The sequence below is a fragment of the Myotis daubentonii genome, chromosome 3 (assembly GCF_963259705.1).
Source record: "Myotis daubentonii chromosome 3, mMyoDau2.1, whole genome shotgun sequence".
Taxonomy (NCBI): Eukaryota; Metazoa; Chordata; class Mammalia; order Chiroptera; family Vespertilionidae; genus Myotis; species Myotis daubentonii.
Genome location: NC_081842.1, coordinates 17,634,824 through 17,652,275, shown reverse-complemented (window position 1 = coordinate 17,652,275; position 17,452 = coordinate 17,634,824). Strand labels below are relative to the sequence as shown.

The following is a 17,452-nucleotide window of genomic DNA, read 5'->3' as shown; positions in this document are numbered from 1 at the left end:
TTCGGATAGTATTTCTCCTTCATTTTATCTAAATAGAGGATTATACTAGCTAAACATGATTAAATTTGAGATATGAGTAGGTACATTTCTAGTGTCTGGTTTCCTTACAGGCTCTTATGGTCCCCTGGTGTTTCTGCATGTAACATGGGTTTTAATGTAACCAGTTTTAAATAGCGACCACTCCTTGGAGGAAAGTTTTTGAAGAACCCCAAGCAAGTTGTTTGAAAGAAACCAGGATTTCAGTGCTTAATTCAATTAGCAACTCATAAAGTCTATACTGATGAGGATGCAAATAGCCATTAGAAGCATTCATTTTTTTTGAAATGAACATTTTGTAAAAAGTGAATGTGGAGTTTGTAGCTCTTAAGGCAAATCTTCACTGTCGATTGAATTTACTTAAAGAGATTTTCTGGTCACCTTTGAACCTCAATGATTTCTCCAGATGTACAGAAGTGAACAATGTAAAAATCTTGCTGTTTCAGCAGAACTGATTCCAGCTGGCTGGGAACTGGATCTGCAAGTCATTGGTTACAGCTGTGTTTCGATTTATATGTGATGGTTGAAAAAATAAATTACCCGATTAGATGGCTGGAAAGAGGACTCTTTGTTTAGCCCTTGTGTGGGGACTGAAAGTGTTTATGGTGCTGTTTTCTACACAATCTTTGCAAAGTAAGCTGGACAAATAGATTTATTCAATGCTCCTAAGAAATGTTGCATATTCAGCTTTAATTCTTCGCTAAAGAAACTATTTTTTAAATAACGCTGTCATCTAGCAAATGTTTTAGAGGTCTAGCATGTAAGAGAAGCAGTAAGTTTCCTGTCCTACAGAACACTGCATTTAGTCACTGAAAAGCTGGTTTCTTTTGTTTAATGTGTACTTGAAAACATGTCTTTGTCAGGCATAGGGACGGAAATATGTTTCTCTTAAATGCAAAGCTTCATAATAGCAAAGTATCCAAACAAAAATTCCAATTTAACCATTTTCTTTAACAAGTTATGGCTCATGGCACATAATAGAAAATGAATTAATTATATTCTAAATAAAGAAGTATAATCAAGCATTACTATAAAAGATGTGGCATGCCTGTGGGCCACTGAGGCTATGAGGGTTATGGTTTGTGAATATTTTCATTGTTATCTAAGTAAGGTTTACAGAGAGAGCAGGAAGAGCATGTAGCTTTTCAGGTCAGTAAAAGACAAAATGCTAGTAACTTTGGAAATTTAACTACAGTCTTACAAAGGACCCTCCCAATAGGATTAATAGACTACTGTACCATTGTATGATGGTTTCTGTTCCAGTTTTTATTTTAAATTATTTCCCAAAGCTAGCTTAAATTGAGTTCTTGCATTTCTTCAAGTTATAAATCTGTCAGGATCAGTGGATTCTTTGTAGCTCAAACAGTTCCATTAAGGCATTTAAAAAATGAATGAGTGAGGTGGCTCTGGGAAAAAAAGTTACAATGATGCGTTTTCACTTCTATTTTCTCAAATAAACACTGATTTTCTAAATGAACTCAACATTTTTGGAAGTTTCTTTGCTCATGCCTTGTGCAGTTTTGAAAATGGACAGAATTCTTGAGTGAACTTGAGAATGAGGCCAACATTTGATCAGATATTACAATGTCCACCAAGTTCAATAGTGAGGAGAATACCCAGAAATGTATCACTATTTTTCCAAAAAAGTAGACAGTTCTTTATCCATTTCCTTTCTTGAACTAAAATATGTATTATGGAATTTAGGTGATGCAGAATGAATAACCATAATGTATCCAAAAGGAAACAAAGGTGGGATTGATCTGTCTTGAGTTGGCAGACAGTTTTGCTGCATCAGGCTATTTTCTTGATCAATGAAAGTATACCCTCTAACCCTTAACAAATCAATACAATTGATTGGAAAGGATGAGAACAAAGCATGAGGATACGGGATGCACTTGAACCTCCACTGTTCAGAAATATTTAAATGATGTTGATAACCCCTAGAAGCATTTTCTTCTGCTCCATATAAGGAAGCTTCTTCAACCAGTATTGAAAACCTGTGTAATAAAGTTTGAGACTATGCAATAGTGGCATTTTTCATGAAAGAATGTATTTTCAAAAGTTAAACTCATCTCATAGTATTTATACTTCTAAGAGTGTATTAATCAGGATATAGTTTCTACCACTAAGCATAGATATTGCAAAGTAAAAATTCAATCTAGAAAAGAACATGAATGATTGTGTGATATTAGGTTCCAAAAGTATACATCATTTTAGTAGGAAAAATCAGGAAGGAAATAGCAATATCAAAAGAAGGAATACTTTTTTTATTTAAGCTAATTTATTCTATCATTTGTGCTCCATTCTTACCTACTGTTATCAATGAATAAAGTATTTTCTTTTCTTTATAATAAAAAAAGACCCTACAAAATTAGAATAATTTTTCTAGTGAAGAAAACTCCAAGACTCTAGAATAAAATTGATTATGAGCAATCAGAATAATAACTATTCGTTAATGACTTTATTCCACCTAAATTAAGCAGCATTGAAAATGAGCATTTTTTTAAAAACCAACAAAGACGTTTTTAAAGTATTTGATAGTCATAGAAAATTTCAAACTTACAGTTCATCTGATTTTCTGATATATTTTTATTCAAAATTTCTAAAACTCACTTAAGGAGATTTTATAGATGCATTATTAAAAGCTAAAGCATTTATTCAACCAATTAAGCCTAAAATGTTTTTTATTTATATATGCTAATATTTTACAAATAAGTTACCCAAAGAATCTATGAGTTCTCCTTAGTGCATGTATCATAACAGTGTATAGACATTTTTCTAACTCTTAACAAATAAGTGCCTCCCTCACTCTAAGATGAAAATACAGGGTGGGGCAAATGTAGGTTTACATTTGTAAGTCTGTGAAACACAGAGTTTATTCTTGTATTATTATTTATTAATTATTGCATTATTTTCCATATGAACAATTATAAACCTACTTTTGCCCCAGCCTACATATTACATGCTGTTTCAAATAAGTGAAAATTTAAATATGAATAGGGTAATCCATAGAAAATATCTAATATAACATTTTAATATTACCATATTATGAAGCTAATAGGAAATTACACATTTTTTAGATTCAGGTATTAGGTGAGATAGTCCAACAACATAAAAAGACCATATAGCATTATTCTTTCTGGGATAAGTACTACAGGTCTGTACTGTGAAGATTAAATGAGACAATTATGTATGCAAATACTGTATTTAAGCAGTAGGTAGTAATAACCAACATGGGTTTCCAATTGTATTCCTCTTCATTGTACAAAATTTTGGAGCTGAACTGGGCCTTGGTGATTAACCTAATCACTCCTCCTAATTTTAAGGGTAAAAGTAAAAGTTTCTTAGAGTTAAATGACTTGTCCAAGACCATAAACTACAACCAAATGACACTAGAACCAGGTTCCTGACTCCTAAATAGGTCCTCTTCCCATTTCCCAACTTTGTTTCAAAGTGTTGTTTATAACATATAAGGAAAGCAGTATTCTTCTCCAGGTATGTTCGCTAAAACATAAATTATTATTACTCCTGTGCCATAAAATTCAAGCTCTAAATATGGCAGTGATTTTGAATTCATTTGCTATCATTTAAACCTTTCCACTCGGGTCCCAACTTCAAAAGCCAAGATGGGCTCTTTACTATCTCACCTGTTAGGACGCACACTGGCGCAGCAGAAACATTCATTTATTACTAGTGTATGTATAAATCCTGGTCAGTTTTGACAAATACTTTTCCAGATTTAAATATAATTTGATAATGACATCATTTTTTGTGGTCTCCAAATTGGCCCTCATTATCATATCCTGCCTTTTTCCTGAAAGAGCAATACTCCACCAGCATCCTCAAACCTATCTGTTCATGCGCATGGATGAACAACAGTGGCTATTATTGTCGTTGTCTCCCCAAGACCTGCCTCCAGTTCATGTGTTTGCTCTAATTACCACAGCCTCAGACTTCTTCTACTCAGTCTCATCTCTGGTGTGGCTTTGAATGTGGTCCCCTTGTGGGTATTGATGACAGATTGGGTTGACAAGTGGATTTTGTACTTGGGAGATGCAAAGTGGAGAGAGGATGGGGAAAGGAAAACAGGGGGGAGGGAAGATGGGAGAAACACAGAAAGATTGCTAGAGAGAGTTACAATTATATCCATTTCCTAAATAAGAGAAAGAACATTGTATTTCACGTGCTGTAATCTAAAGTATTATCCCTGAAAGGAAGAGAAATCTATGACATTATTTTTCCATGTTAATAGGATGCTTTGCACTTATTTATCAGAAAAGAAAGGGGGAAAAAAAACTACTTTCAGGTTGACAAATAAATCTTTTGCATCCCAGTCAAGAAGTTGTCTGAGTTGAATCATCGTCTAATCACTAAAAACATCTTTCATTTATCAAAACACTAAAACATCAAAACATCATCCAAACACTAAACTTCTAGAAGAAAAGAAGAGTCAGGTATTTTTCCTCATTAAAAGTCAGCTATAACTTTCATATGAAATTTGTAAACTAAAAACTCATATATATTTATGTTTCACTTCATTTTATTTTGTTTAAGGTAATTAGTTCCAGAATCTGACTGGGAATTCAAAATTATCTTAACAAGATCTACACATGCACACACACCACACACACCTGTTTCTTCTCGGTGTTTTATTTAATAGACAATTCCCAACAGATCATCCTAGATCATCAGTATCTGATTTTTGTCTCCCCTGCCCCTTAATTATTTTTTTAAAAAAAAATAAAAAGAAAAAATCTAATCATAGTAGTTGCTGCTCTTAAATGCTATTCCTTCCTTATATTGGTAGGATTTTTGAAAAGTGCCCTTCCTCTTAAGTTTTGCTACTTACACTACTATTACACCCCTTTACTAAAAACAAATATATGATATGTGTTGTTTGACACTAAAAAGATCCTGACTCACTTCCAGAAAGGATAGACACATAAGAATCTCTCAGATTTATCCAGAGACTTTAGGTTGAGTATTTGTGTGTGTGTCTTATGATGTGTTTTATTTTAACTACCTTAAAGTTAATTGCTACATACCACACCCCTTTGAGTAGTCTTGCATATTTCAAAATTATTAATAAAGAAAACTACTAGATCCTCTTCAGTCAAATGAAATTGTTTTATTTTAGATCTTCAAATAAATCAATGTAGATTCATTCTCTTAAAGTAAATTGAATTAATGTATTGGGACCCAATAATTAGTATGCTATAAACTATTCACAAGGACAGTTTAAGTCAACACTGTCCACTAAACTTTATGCAAGACTAGAAATGTTTTTTTATCTGCATTGTCCAAAATGGCAATCACCAATGTGTCCTGTTATACATTTGTTATATGGCTAGGGCAACAGAGAAACTGAATTGTTACCTTTTATGTTTTTTGATGAATGAAAGATGTTTTTATTTCATATTGAATGTATCAGAGTAACATTGGTTACTAAAATTATATTAATTTCAGGTGTACAATTCTATAATACATCATCTATATATGGTATTGTGTGCTCACCACCCCAAGTTGAGTCTCCTTCCATCACCATTTATCTCCCCTTTAACCATTCTACCTCCTCCTACCCCCTTTCCCTCTGGTAATCACCATACTGTTGTCTGTGTCTGAGTTTGTAAATTTAATTTTAATTGCTACATGTGGTTTGTTGTACCTTATTTGAGAGTGTAGTTTAAGTAAAACAAAGAAAATATTATGCAAGTAATAAAAAAGCAATATATTCTGCACACCCCTGAACTTTGAGTCAGTGTTTACTGTAGATCATTTTTGTCCTCCTTCTCCCTTACCCTAAACCATTTTTTTAAATGCAATTCCCATAATAAAACTGATTTCAAATGGTCTTTATAAGAAATAAAAGATCCCTGCCTTAGTAATAAGGTAGAAGGCAGGTTGAATTAAAGCATTTCATAGTTATTGCTTCCTTTAACTCAATATAGCATTTGATACACATTCAGATATATCTTAGTTATTTTTTAGGTTAACAGAACAAAATTCAAATAGCACATAAAAATAATTCATCTAACAAGACCATGCATTTGTTGTGTTGCTTCAATTAAATATAAAACTCAGAGAGATGTCATCTTTTTAAAAACTTTAACCATAATCAGATTTTCCTTTAGGGATGTTTTAGTATTGATGATTAGAAGTTTAGAGTCAGATGAGACCTTAAACCCATATTTATGACAGTGGTAATTGAACTGATTGATTACAACATCTTCTTTCAAATAATATTGATTATGCAGACAGTCCACAGAGCTAAGATATCAGTAGGCAGTTTGCTGTAAGCGCATGTTCAATTATTAAAATAGTCGACATTTTATGTCTGATAGCCATAGTGAGGTCATGACATTAATTTATCCAGAGGATTGTGGGCCACTATCTAAAAAAAAAGTAGCATAAAGGGCACAGATGCTGAAGCACTTAAAAAACAACAACAAAACAAAACAAAAAGGTGAATCTCTGAGCACAGAGGCTTTAAGAGATGACCAGTATATTTAAAAGTAGAACTGGAAATAGGCAGCAGGCATCACACTGCTACAGACAATATGCCTTTAAAGCTATGCTGCGTAAACATTAATTTCCGGTATACTTTCTCATTAAATTCTGAACTTGAACACTATTCCCGAGTTTCTGCCATCTAATTTCATGTTTTATTTGTTGCTTCAGTGCTCAGTGATTCTTTGCTCTTCACTCTCATCCGTTTCATCCCCTTCTTCATTCCCCTCCCTCTACCAATTTCTGTCTTCCTTTTCTTCCTCTCTATTTTTCCTTCCTGCCTCTCTCTCATGAGAGCGTGTGCTTAATTCCACGTTTCCTTCGGCTGCCCACGTGTGTGTGTGTGTGTGTGTGTGCGTGTGCATGTGCGTGCTTTTTGTTTTTGCACTTGAGTTTTTCTTTCTCTTTTCTCTCCCCTTTTCCTTCAAATCAGGAGGCTGTGGGAGCTGATTTTAGAGATATATGTCCGCCCGCAGATGCTTCTTTCTCCTTAGAGGCTGTGCGATGTTGTCTTTGGAACCTCTGCAAATGGTTGTCCTTTACGTGGGTTGCCACCGATCTGTTGCCAAACTGCTACCTTAGTTGGTCCTGCAGTGCCGCAGTGCATGCTGGGATCTGTCTGTGTGCGTAAACTGAAATTTCAACAGCACCAGACAGCATTCGAGCTGGCTTGAGCATTGCCGTACTTCTCTTTCCTTTGTATGTATTTCTTGTGGCTAGCTCTGTCTGAGCAGTAATTCAGGAATATTGCTCCTGTCGAAGAGAAAGGTGGGCAGTGTACCACATTCTGTGATTAAAGGGAGCCGTCGAAGAACAAAGGAACTGGGTAAATACCTATAGACTGCCTTTTGTGCTGTGAAACACGGTAGCACAAACATGACTGTGTTCAGCCAAATAGTTTACTTCTTTTTTTATAACAATGCATATAGATTGTTTTCATATATGAGCACAAATCCATATTTATGTAAATATATATTCAGCCTTTAATATGTTTAGCCTGCAAATATGTCTTCATCTCAAAGACTTTTGCATATTCACCAGCACACAGCTATCTGGTATTATTTTTTAAAGTTCTTAAATCAAAAAAGAAAAAGAAAAATATATATATACTAACAGCCCGTTGGTTGATTTCATTCCAGCACCTTCATTCAACACAGTTTAAATCATATTGATGATTCAGATGCTGGCAGAGTTTATCATTCTTGTGCAATGAGAACATGGCTAATAAAAATATTGAGCAATTATTTTTATTAAAATCGTAGTTTCTTTCATTATTCAATAGAAATGATTGATGTATAGAGATCAGTCTCACTCTTGCATCTCTCGGTCAGTTTGGGGGCTTCCTACGGAAGTGAAAAGATGCTTTTGCACTTTAGTCAGACGGGGGTGAGGGGTGGGGGGAGTGAGGAAGCCATAGAATAAAGTGTAGGGCTGGAAAAGAATCGCTGGCGTTATTTCTCTTCCTCTCACGTGTGAGTCTGGCTGCCTGCTGCCCGGGGTAGTGGATCCAGGATGAGACTGTGTCAGAGCCTGTTTCCACAGGCTCCGCTTATTGATTGGGGAGGAAGGGGTGGGGATCCGAGTGTGAGGTGAGGGGAGGACCCACTGACTACTGGCTCGGGGAAGCGCAAGGTATATTCTTCCAGAAAGATGTCCAACAACCGAGACATAGCCACAGGGGAAGTAGAAAGGTGGCAAAATAAGGAGGCTCCAAGAAATGAAGGCATTTCCGATGGAAGCCTGGGGGCTTTTTTTCTTTTCACTCCTATTCTTTCTTTTCTTCTTTTTTCTTTTTTTCTTTTTCCCCTCCCATCATATGACCTGCAAAGGCTAGAGTGACAGCGTCATGCAAATGCTGCAGTCCCGCAGGTCTGGGAGAGGGTGGATGCGAGCCTGTGAGTTAATGTTAATGATGAGCGCAGTGAAAATACCAGCGGCTGCCACCCCCTGCACACAGAGCGCTCTGAGTCAGCATCAGATGCTGAGCCTCGCCTCTCGCTGGGTGTCTGTATGGCTGTGCGCGCGCCTGCTCGCTCGGGCACCCGTGTCTAGCCGAGGGGAGGGGGTGGCGTGTGAGTGCGTGGAGGGTAAAAGCCAGTCAGTCAGTGAGAAGCAAAGGTACGTTGGAGAGCAACTAAAATCTGACTGATTTCCATCTTTGGAGCATCAGATGTATTCCCTAAGGAGGATGGGTCTCCGTGATGGGGGTGGTATAATTATGTTAATGTCATATTTATGGAGGGGTGAGATTTTTCATTCTAATAATTGGTTGAATGCTATGGTCAAGAATTGTAAAGCCATCTTCAGTTTTAAGGAAAAGCATGGACTTGAGATGTAAAGGCTGTTTTATTTTTTTTTATTTTTTTTTTTGTGAGTGCTGCTTTTTTTTTGTTTGATTTTTTTAAAAAAGAAAAAGAAAACTATTTGCTATTTTAAGCCATAACTGATTCAGTATGGAAAAAATCAAATGATAAACAAAAAGAGATCTTATATAATGATGCATTGCATCATGGAGCAGAATATTTAAAGTCTTACAAGGCAGAGTGAAGATCTGGACAGGGGGTGGGGGTGGGGGTTGGAAAGGGGTGTGGTACTAGGGTGGAGGGGGGGGGGAGCAGTTAGCAAATATTTTGTTCAGCTTAGCTTTCCTTGCAGCTTACTTGGAAATGGATGATTCACCTGTTCTACAGGAAAACATTCTAATTCTTTGCGTGTTTTTTTTTTCCTCCTCTTTTCCCTTTTAAGATCAACCACTGCAGAAGAACCAGATTCCACTTCTGTGGCCAGGACTTTTATGTTATGGCTGGTCCGATTGTTTTACCCTGCGTTCTCTGCTACTAAACCTTGGATCATTCCTAAAGTACAAATTCTGTTCTCCAACCACAAACAAGGCTAAAAGATCGGAGGAAATTCAGTGAATGTACAGGATCGGGATTGTGCATTTTCCAAAGTGTTGAGCTTTCGAATGCAACTATTTAAGATAGAGAATCATTTTTGTTCTTAGGCTGCCAGCCTTTTTAAGTTTCACGTTCATTAAGTGGCATTGCTCAAATAGCTACAGAGTATGCATGGGAATATTTGGCTGTCTGAATAGTTTGGAGATTCAAAGAGAAAACTCGAGCTTCAGAGGTATTAAATTATGACATGCAAAAAAGTTTTTGTTTTATTCTTAACTGCAACAGTATATATTTAAATCAGATTGAAAGTATTATATATCCTGGAGCCAGCTTAACAGTTGTGCTATATAAAAGGCTAATGGGAAGCCAAATTTCAATCAGGGTCCTATTACTGGGATATAATCCTTTTTGCATGTAATAGAACTATGGTGTTGCTGTACAAATCTGCTAGAAACAGATTTTAACCCATTTGTGGTCTTATTCTTTGGATCTAATGGAATGACTCTTAACTGTTCATTGTTTGTATTGTTTCTCATATTCTTCGTTATTTTAAGGTCTGTAAATGGTCATTATGAATATTCAGCTCATCCTAACTTTTATGTGTCATATATCTATTTCTACATATGTATTACCATTAGTATTTAGAGGGAGAAGTTTAAATGGACCCAACTGTAATTTCTAAGCTAGCCTTATCACCAAAGAAGAAGAATTCTACCGCAGCAAACCAGACTTTTCCTAGTCCCTGAGACCCTAACTTGTGAGGTATTTCAGTAACATCACAAGTCAGGCTCTTGGGACCTAGGCGGAGGGGAACCAGCAGCTTTGGACCTTATTGATTGTCTGCAGTTACCACCAGAACAAAAGGACATACATAGATTCTGCCCAGGAGAAAAGAACAATGCTCTGATTTATAACCAGCAATGTTTTCACCAGGACCCACCCCCAAAAATACTATTTTCAGAAACTGTCCTCTAAAGTGATTACAGAGTGTCACTGAATCGCATTTGTTTTCTGTTATAACAACCATCCAAAAGCAATAGAAGATATCTGTGCAAGAAGCAAAATTAAAATACAAGTGTTTCTAAAATGCTTCGTTTGGTGTATTGTAAAGTGGCTGGTCTAAGGGAATATCTCCTTAGTTGATAATGAAGAGAAGTGGTTTGTGTTTTTATAACTTTTTTCATATGCATAGAATATATATATTAACTATTTATAGAATTCCTATATGTCTCCACGTAAATATGGCTCAGAATATACACCATAGAGCTATAATCATTCTTGAGGCCTAGAAATGAAATGATTTACAATCTTCTTTACTGACCCTATTAGATTTCACTGCTGATTTTAGAAGAATGCTGCTTTATATGTGGTATTTATTGCCAGTTTTTCCTTAGTTTTTTTAACCAGACAAAATACTTTATATGTCTTATTATACTAGAACATTCTCTTGTTGTAAGAGTTCAATTGAAATTTATTAATAATTAGCCAAAATATGGTACCCTTTAGCTTTTATATTTTAGGTTGTATATATTATAGACCCATGTGAGATAAACCAGAAACAGAGCCTGTGAAGTCAGACTTCTCTAGTTGATCCATCAGCTGAATCTGAAATGCATTATTTTAGTTTTATAAGAATTTTAGTTTTATAAGAGGTAATTATTCCAACTATAAGTAATATGTCATGTTTGAACATTATTAGCCATTGCCACATCAACTATGTATCTTTTGTAAGTAGAATTAATATATTAGATCTCTTGAAAATTTTTATAATAATGTTGCAGATATTGAGATTCAAAATGGAGAAGAGACTTTCAATAATAGAAGAAACAAAGCAATTTCATTCTTTTAATTCTAATGCTTTACATGAGTACTATAAATGTGTCTTCTGTATTGTTAAAATAAATTTATGAAATTATTTTAGAATACTGTATGAAGTCTTTGGTCACCTTTTTATTCAATTTGGTACAGTTACTTATGATTTGAAATATCACAGAATATAGATTACATGAGGTATATTTCTTTAAAAATTGAAATTACAACATGGTAAACATACTTGTCATCTATACAGGGCACATAGAATATATTTAAGCTTGTATTCACACTGTACCTTTTCAGGTTATTTATTTATATCACCTATTTCATGTCTCTAGAATCTCTGAAATTTTAAGTATGTGCATGTGTGTTATAAAAAAAATTTTTTAAATTCTAAATGAAAGGAGATAATATAATCAGTAAAGGCATTTGGTAGTATCTATCTTTTACTTTTAACTTCATTCTCATTGATATTAAACATTTTTAAAAACAAGTTTCTCAATACAAAGAACTCTTTACATATGTCTCTCCAAAGAATTCTATGTATATGTATCTACAAGTACACAGAAACTTTATTATATTTACTAGCAATGTTTACACAATGGATCAGAAACTACTTATATAAAACAATATTACATACAGGTATATTTTTGACACCTGTTTAACATAATCATAAATGATATATACATATATGTTATTACATCAGTTTAGTTCCAAAATAATGTAAAGGGTAGATGTTTATTGGCTGTAGTGATATCAGATTTCAGCTATTTCAAATGCCATGTTTTCTATTTATGTTGTCATATTTATGAACAGCACTATATATTAACTTCTATTTTATAAAAGAAAGGTATCCAAACAAAATTTACAATGCAATGATGTTCATTTCCTCCATAAACATATATAAGTTATATATTTTTTACTAATCATCATGCATTCTTTGAACCCTCTCTATGTAACTTTCCTATATATAAACTGTCTTTACGGAGAGCATCATTGATAAAGCTTTTCTCTGACTCCATAAAGGTGAGTAAAGATATAAGTGGGTGACTTTGTGTATATAAACTTCTTTATGCTGTATCTAGGTGGATGGATGACACTTTTTCTGGATTTCTATCATAGCTGTCACAGGATAATATTGTTTGGGGGCTGTATAATATGATTCGGGAAATCAGATCATACTAAGCTTAAAATAAAAGGAGAGATCTACAACAAAGAGCGAGGAAATGATGTGTGTTGCATACAAAAAAAGCAGTGATATTAACAATTCCATGGCTTCCTGGTTGGGAGACCAGCCTGAGCCAGACGCATATATTAAGGGCTGTCTGCTGCTGATGCGAGCTTGCTCAATGCGGTGGAAATGAGGAATCACCTCCTTTCTGACACTAGCTTATTTTTACATTTTAATTTTGAAATAGCAAACCACTGTTTTACATAAGTATACCTACCGTTTGCCCTTTCCTTTCTCACATTGTTTTCTAATGCCTTCTGAACTGAGAGATCCTTTAAAAGAAAACACCACTCACCTTAAACAGCTATCAATGACCAATGGAGTATTAGTTTTTCTTTTGTCCCTTTTGCATTGTTCTCTTAATAATGTGATACTCGGGCTTTTAACTTTTAATCTCGGTGAGGACAACTTGAATTTTCCAAAATGGCATTGTTTTAAAGCCTTTTAGGATCCAACAAGGAAGCCACTTCTGGAATTTTGCCAAATCTAAATATAATTACATTTCATTTCATTTCATTTCATTTCAGGGTTCATGGGATCGATTGCTTTCCTAGTGTAAATGTCCTTAACACTTTCATGTTCCAGGGAAGCTCCACAGAGGTGCGGAGGTATTCTCAAGTCATTTAGGCATTAGGCTGCATTAATAGTACCTACAATAGGCATAAGTATCTCAGGAGAATTGCAGTACAAGTTAATTACTATTGAAATTAGAAAAGGTATACACTACCTGAAATTCCCCTTCAAAAGGAATGCTGGCACTCTTGCCTATAAATATGTAAATGGTTTTATAAGCTGTCCTGTTTGAATGAGTTTCAAGAAGAGCACACAGTACACACAGACGAGCTAAAGCCCAAATTTTCTTGCCATTTACACATGCAGTGCAGCCTACATTTTCTGCAGGCATCATTTTGATTTCTTGGATTAGTATATTTAATTGCTTACTATTCATTTAATTTAGTCAACCCTGGTGATCTCTGAGTGACACTATTTAGAAAGGAAAACAAAGTTCCTAATGGAAGTGTTGGTTTGGGTTTTTGTTTTTTAAATCCTGGGCATCTGTAAGCGTTTCAACAATATACTTTTTTAGTGGAGCTTTTCAACCTCATATTAACTCTGCAGAAATTTATGTGGCATTATTATGTCATCTCTGTATTTCACTTTCTGATCTATCAGAGGCCACACACATGCTGAGGCATATGTATACATTTATTTTTTTAAAATTCTTAGTAAAAATAGTATAAAAATTGAGCCATCATCTTAAAATCATTCACAACATTTTTTTCAATGAGCTAGCTTCAGTTTTTATTGAAGGTTGCTTTCCCCCCACATCTTCCCATATTAAACATAACTTTGTCAGATTAAGTGCTTTACTAGCCACTAATATGAACTTATATATAATGTTTTTACATGAAGAAATGTAAAAGCAGGTGGAACTTGAAAGTATTTGAGATTAAAATAATTTGAAATTAAGTAGTTTTATTTGATATCTTTCAACTAATTCCATGTGTATTTTATGCAGAATTAAAAAGTAAAAAATTCTCAGATGGTGAAATAAGTTTATTAGTGTTGATATAAGTAATGAGATTTTAGTTTGTTATCTTATTAATTCCTAAACAAACAAAAGGAAAGTAAAAATAATATGGACTATATTTGTTACATCAACTAAATAGGAATAATAACTCCTTGCTTTTTTCTTGGCCTTTTAAGGTTTTTGGAGTGTTTGGGGTTCTTTTATTTACATACATTTAACCATTCCTTTCTTTCTAGAAGTTTCTCCCTTTCTGTGATAGGTTGAAAGGATTTGGGAACACCAGGTGACTATTCTCTGGAATCACCTTTCCTTGCCTTTTTATTAGCTTTCTCTCGACCAAGAGTCAACACAAATATTTCATACATCCAAATTGGTAGGTCTTTCTTGAAACCCTTCTCTGTACTCTTCTGGATCCGAAAAGGCTTTAAAACAATTCATGTAAGTAAGTGAATTGTGAGAAATGATAGATTTACACTGTGATTGTCTTTCTAGTTTCCAAACATCTTAAGTGAGAGCTTTGGGTGGTGTTGAAACACTAGCCAGCGGAAGCATTTGGTTTTATAGGATTTAAAAATGTCATGTCTTTCTCAGAGTAGACTTCCCATTCTTAGCTAGGAAGGGGGAGCCAGGCAGTGGCTACGTTATTCCTCTGTGATACATCACACTAAATTAAGCCCAGCCTGTGCGTTTGTAAACCTCAGGGAGGTTTCCACGTTGGACAGCATTTTTTGTTGGGGGATTACACCGCAGTCGGTGCCCTTCACTTCTCTCTCTCTTCCTGGCCCCCCTCTAACCAACATGGAGCCTTTTCAACTTCTTCAAAGAAGTGGGGGTTGGGGGAGGTAGACTCTTTATTAATGGCGAAAAACAAACTGGCTGCTGGACTTCCGAGACAGCCTTCTAATAATAAAGCAGAGTGGGCCCTGCGACAAAGAATTCCTGAATGTACTAAATATATAAGGAAGCCTATTTAAATTCACCAGAGGGGCTTAGGGGCCAAGCAGCAGAAAGTTTAGAATTCAATTCAAGCCATGCCAGAAAATGAAAATGTACTTAAAAAAGGATTTCAGACACAATTGTTCAAAGACATGTCAACTTTTAAGGCTCTTTCTAGAATAATGAAATTCGTACTCTAATTTCTGTGGTGACTTTGTCAATTAGAAAGGGAAAGTGATTAATAGAACCTCAAAGGAATTGTATCTTATGTTTAAAGAAAATGTATTTTCTTTCCATAGGGTGTGCTCTAGTGAGGGCCATTTAGTGCACTGACTGAAATCACCCAAGTATATACATGGGACAAAAAGATCATGTATTTTTTTTTTTTTAGCAGTTAGACATATCATAACAGAATTTCTCTTTCTATTTTTGAAGAAAGTTATTCAACTTGCATGTTCTTTCTAGTTAATTCCCTACCATTCGATTCTGTGATTTCTATTTTAAATAAATGTAATGAAGTAATTCTGAAAGAGCAAATTGTTGATAAATAATGGAACTATTATTCATGCGATACTACATTTGAAAGATAAAAAATGATGCCTACGTTATCTCTTTTATATATATATATATATATATATATATATATATATATATATTTTATTGATTTTTTACAGAGAGGAAGGGAGAGAGAGAGTTAGAAACATCGATGAGAGAGAAACATCGATCAGCTGCCTCCTGCACATCTCCTTCTGGGGATGTGCCCACAACCCAGGTACATGCCCTTGACCGGAATCAAACCTGGGACCTTTCAACCCGCAGGCCGACTGAGCCAAACTGGTTTCGGCCGTTATCTCTTACTGACTTTAAAAAATGTTCTTTACCTTTTATTTATCTACTAGAGGCCTGATGCACGAAATTCGTGCAAGAGTAGGCCTTCCTTCCCCTGGCTGCTGGCACCATCACCGGCTTCCCTCTGGGTCCCAGGACCCGGGCTTTCCTCGCAGCCCCGGCTTTGTGTGGAAGGAGTCCTGTCTAATTAGCATATTACACTTCTATTATTATAGATAAGACGTGCTTTTATAAGGAGTACCCACATCTATAAGAATTTTTATCTTATTAGTCCTAATGTTGAGATAAAGGAGTACTTATATAGTTCATATAAAGGCAATATGGCCTTGACTCAAGGATGAAATTTCTAGTTGGCTTTTTCCGAATGTCTTCTTTTAGAATTAACATAGATCTTGGAGAAAAGACTGGGGATTACAAGTGTAAAGAAGATGGAATCTGGAACTCACTACTGACATATCTCTGTTGCCATTTTGGCAATTCAGGTTGAGAGTGAAGTTTGCGTGGAATTCATCAGTTCATAAATAAAGTTTATCAATTTAAACTATTGATTCATTAATTCATCCATTCATTCACAAAGATATATCCAAGTTTAAAAAAGAACTCAGTGAATTCAGTCTGCATCAACACATGAGATCCCTATAGCCAACTAAGACTTGATCATTTAACAAACTTTGACTTTAAAATTAAATATAGAAGTGTAAATATTTGTTACAGATATTAAATATTTAATGATATAAAGTAGTTGTTGCCCTCATTAAGAATAGATGCAGCCTAGGTCATAATTTACAAAACAACTGAACTGATTTCCATTTGTTTAAATTAATGACATTTAATATCACTGAACTCAGAAGGTTGGTCAGTGAAATATTCCAAATAAATTCCTTAGCCCAGTTCCTTGCACACACACATTACAAAAAAATAAATAAATAAATAAAAGAAACAAAAAAAAACACTCAATGAATATTAGCTCATTTCTTCATTTTGGGTTTTAGTATTTGCCACAGTCAGACAGACTATTTTTTACATCACCAAAATTTAAGGGTGAGAGGAAGACACCATTAGGAAATTATGTATGCTTTGGGAACCTAAAAAAATAATCCTATATAATAAAAGGCTAATATGCAAATTCTCCCCTCAACTGGAAGTTTGACTGGGAGTTTGACCAGGGGGTGGGGCCTGCTGGCCAACCACCTGCAGCCCCTCCTCCTGGCAGGCCCTGCCCCTGATCATCCCTCCCCACCCTGATTGGGGGCAGGGCCAGGCCACCAACTGCCCATGGCCCCTCCCCTCCCTCGGCCAGTTCAGCTGAATGTACACCGGGAATCTAGTCCTATCTAATAAAAGAGAAAAATGGTAATTAGCATACGACCGCTACCCTTCCCATTGGCTAATCAGGGTGATATGCAAATTAACTGCCAGCCAAGATGGCGGTTGGCAGCCAGGCAGCTTGAAACTAACATGAGGCTTGCTTGCTTCAGTGACGGAGGACTACAACGTTCCCTGCCTGCCTTGCCGGCCTCTGAGCCTGCAGTTTGAAACATTGTAACAATATGAAGCTAAACAAAACCCCAGAAACTTGCTTTCAGCGAGGTGGATCTCAGAGCTGGAGTTATACATTGTTTCGATTATAGAACCCAAACAAACCAGATACCT

At 35.3% G+C, this 17,452-nt stretch overlaps 1 long non-coding RNA gene across 2 annotated transcripts in view; it reads left to right on the top strand.

Moving 5' to 3' along the window:
• The window catches only part of LOC132230021 (uncharacterized), a 146,785-nt gene extending 136,258 nt beyond the window's left edge, over nucleotides 1-10,527 (top strand). For both annotated transcript variants that reach the window (XR_009451789.1, XR_009451788.1), the window contains exon 5: nucleotides 9,289-10,527. This is a non-coding gene — a long non-coding RNA (uncharacterized LOC132230021). The remainder of the gene's footprint in view (nucleotides 1-9,288) is intronic.
• Nucleotides 10,528-17,452: the final 6,925 nt, after the last annotated feature.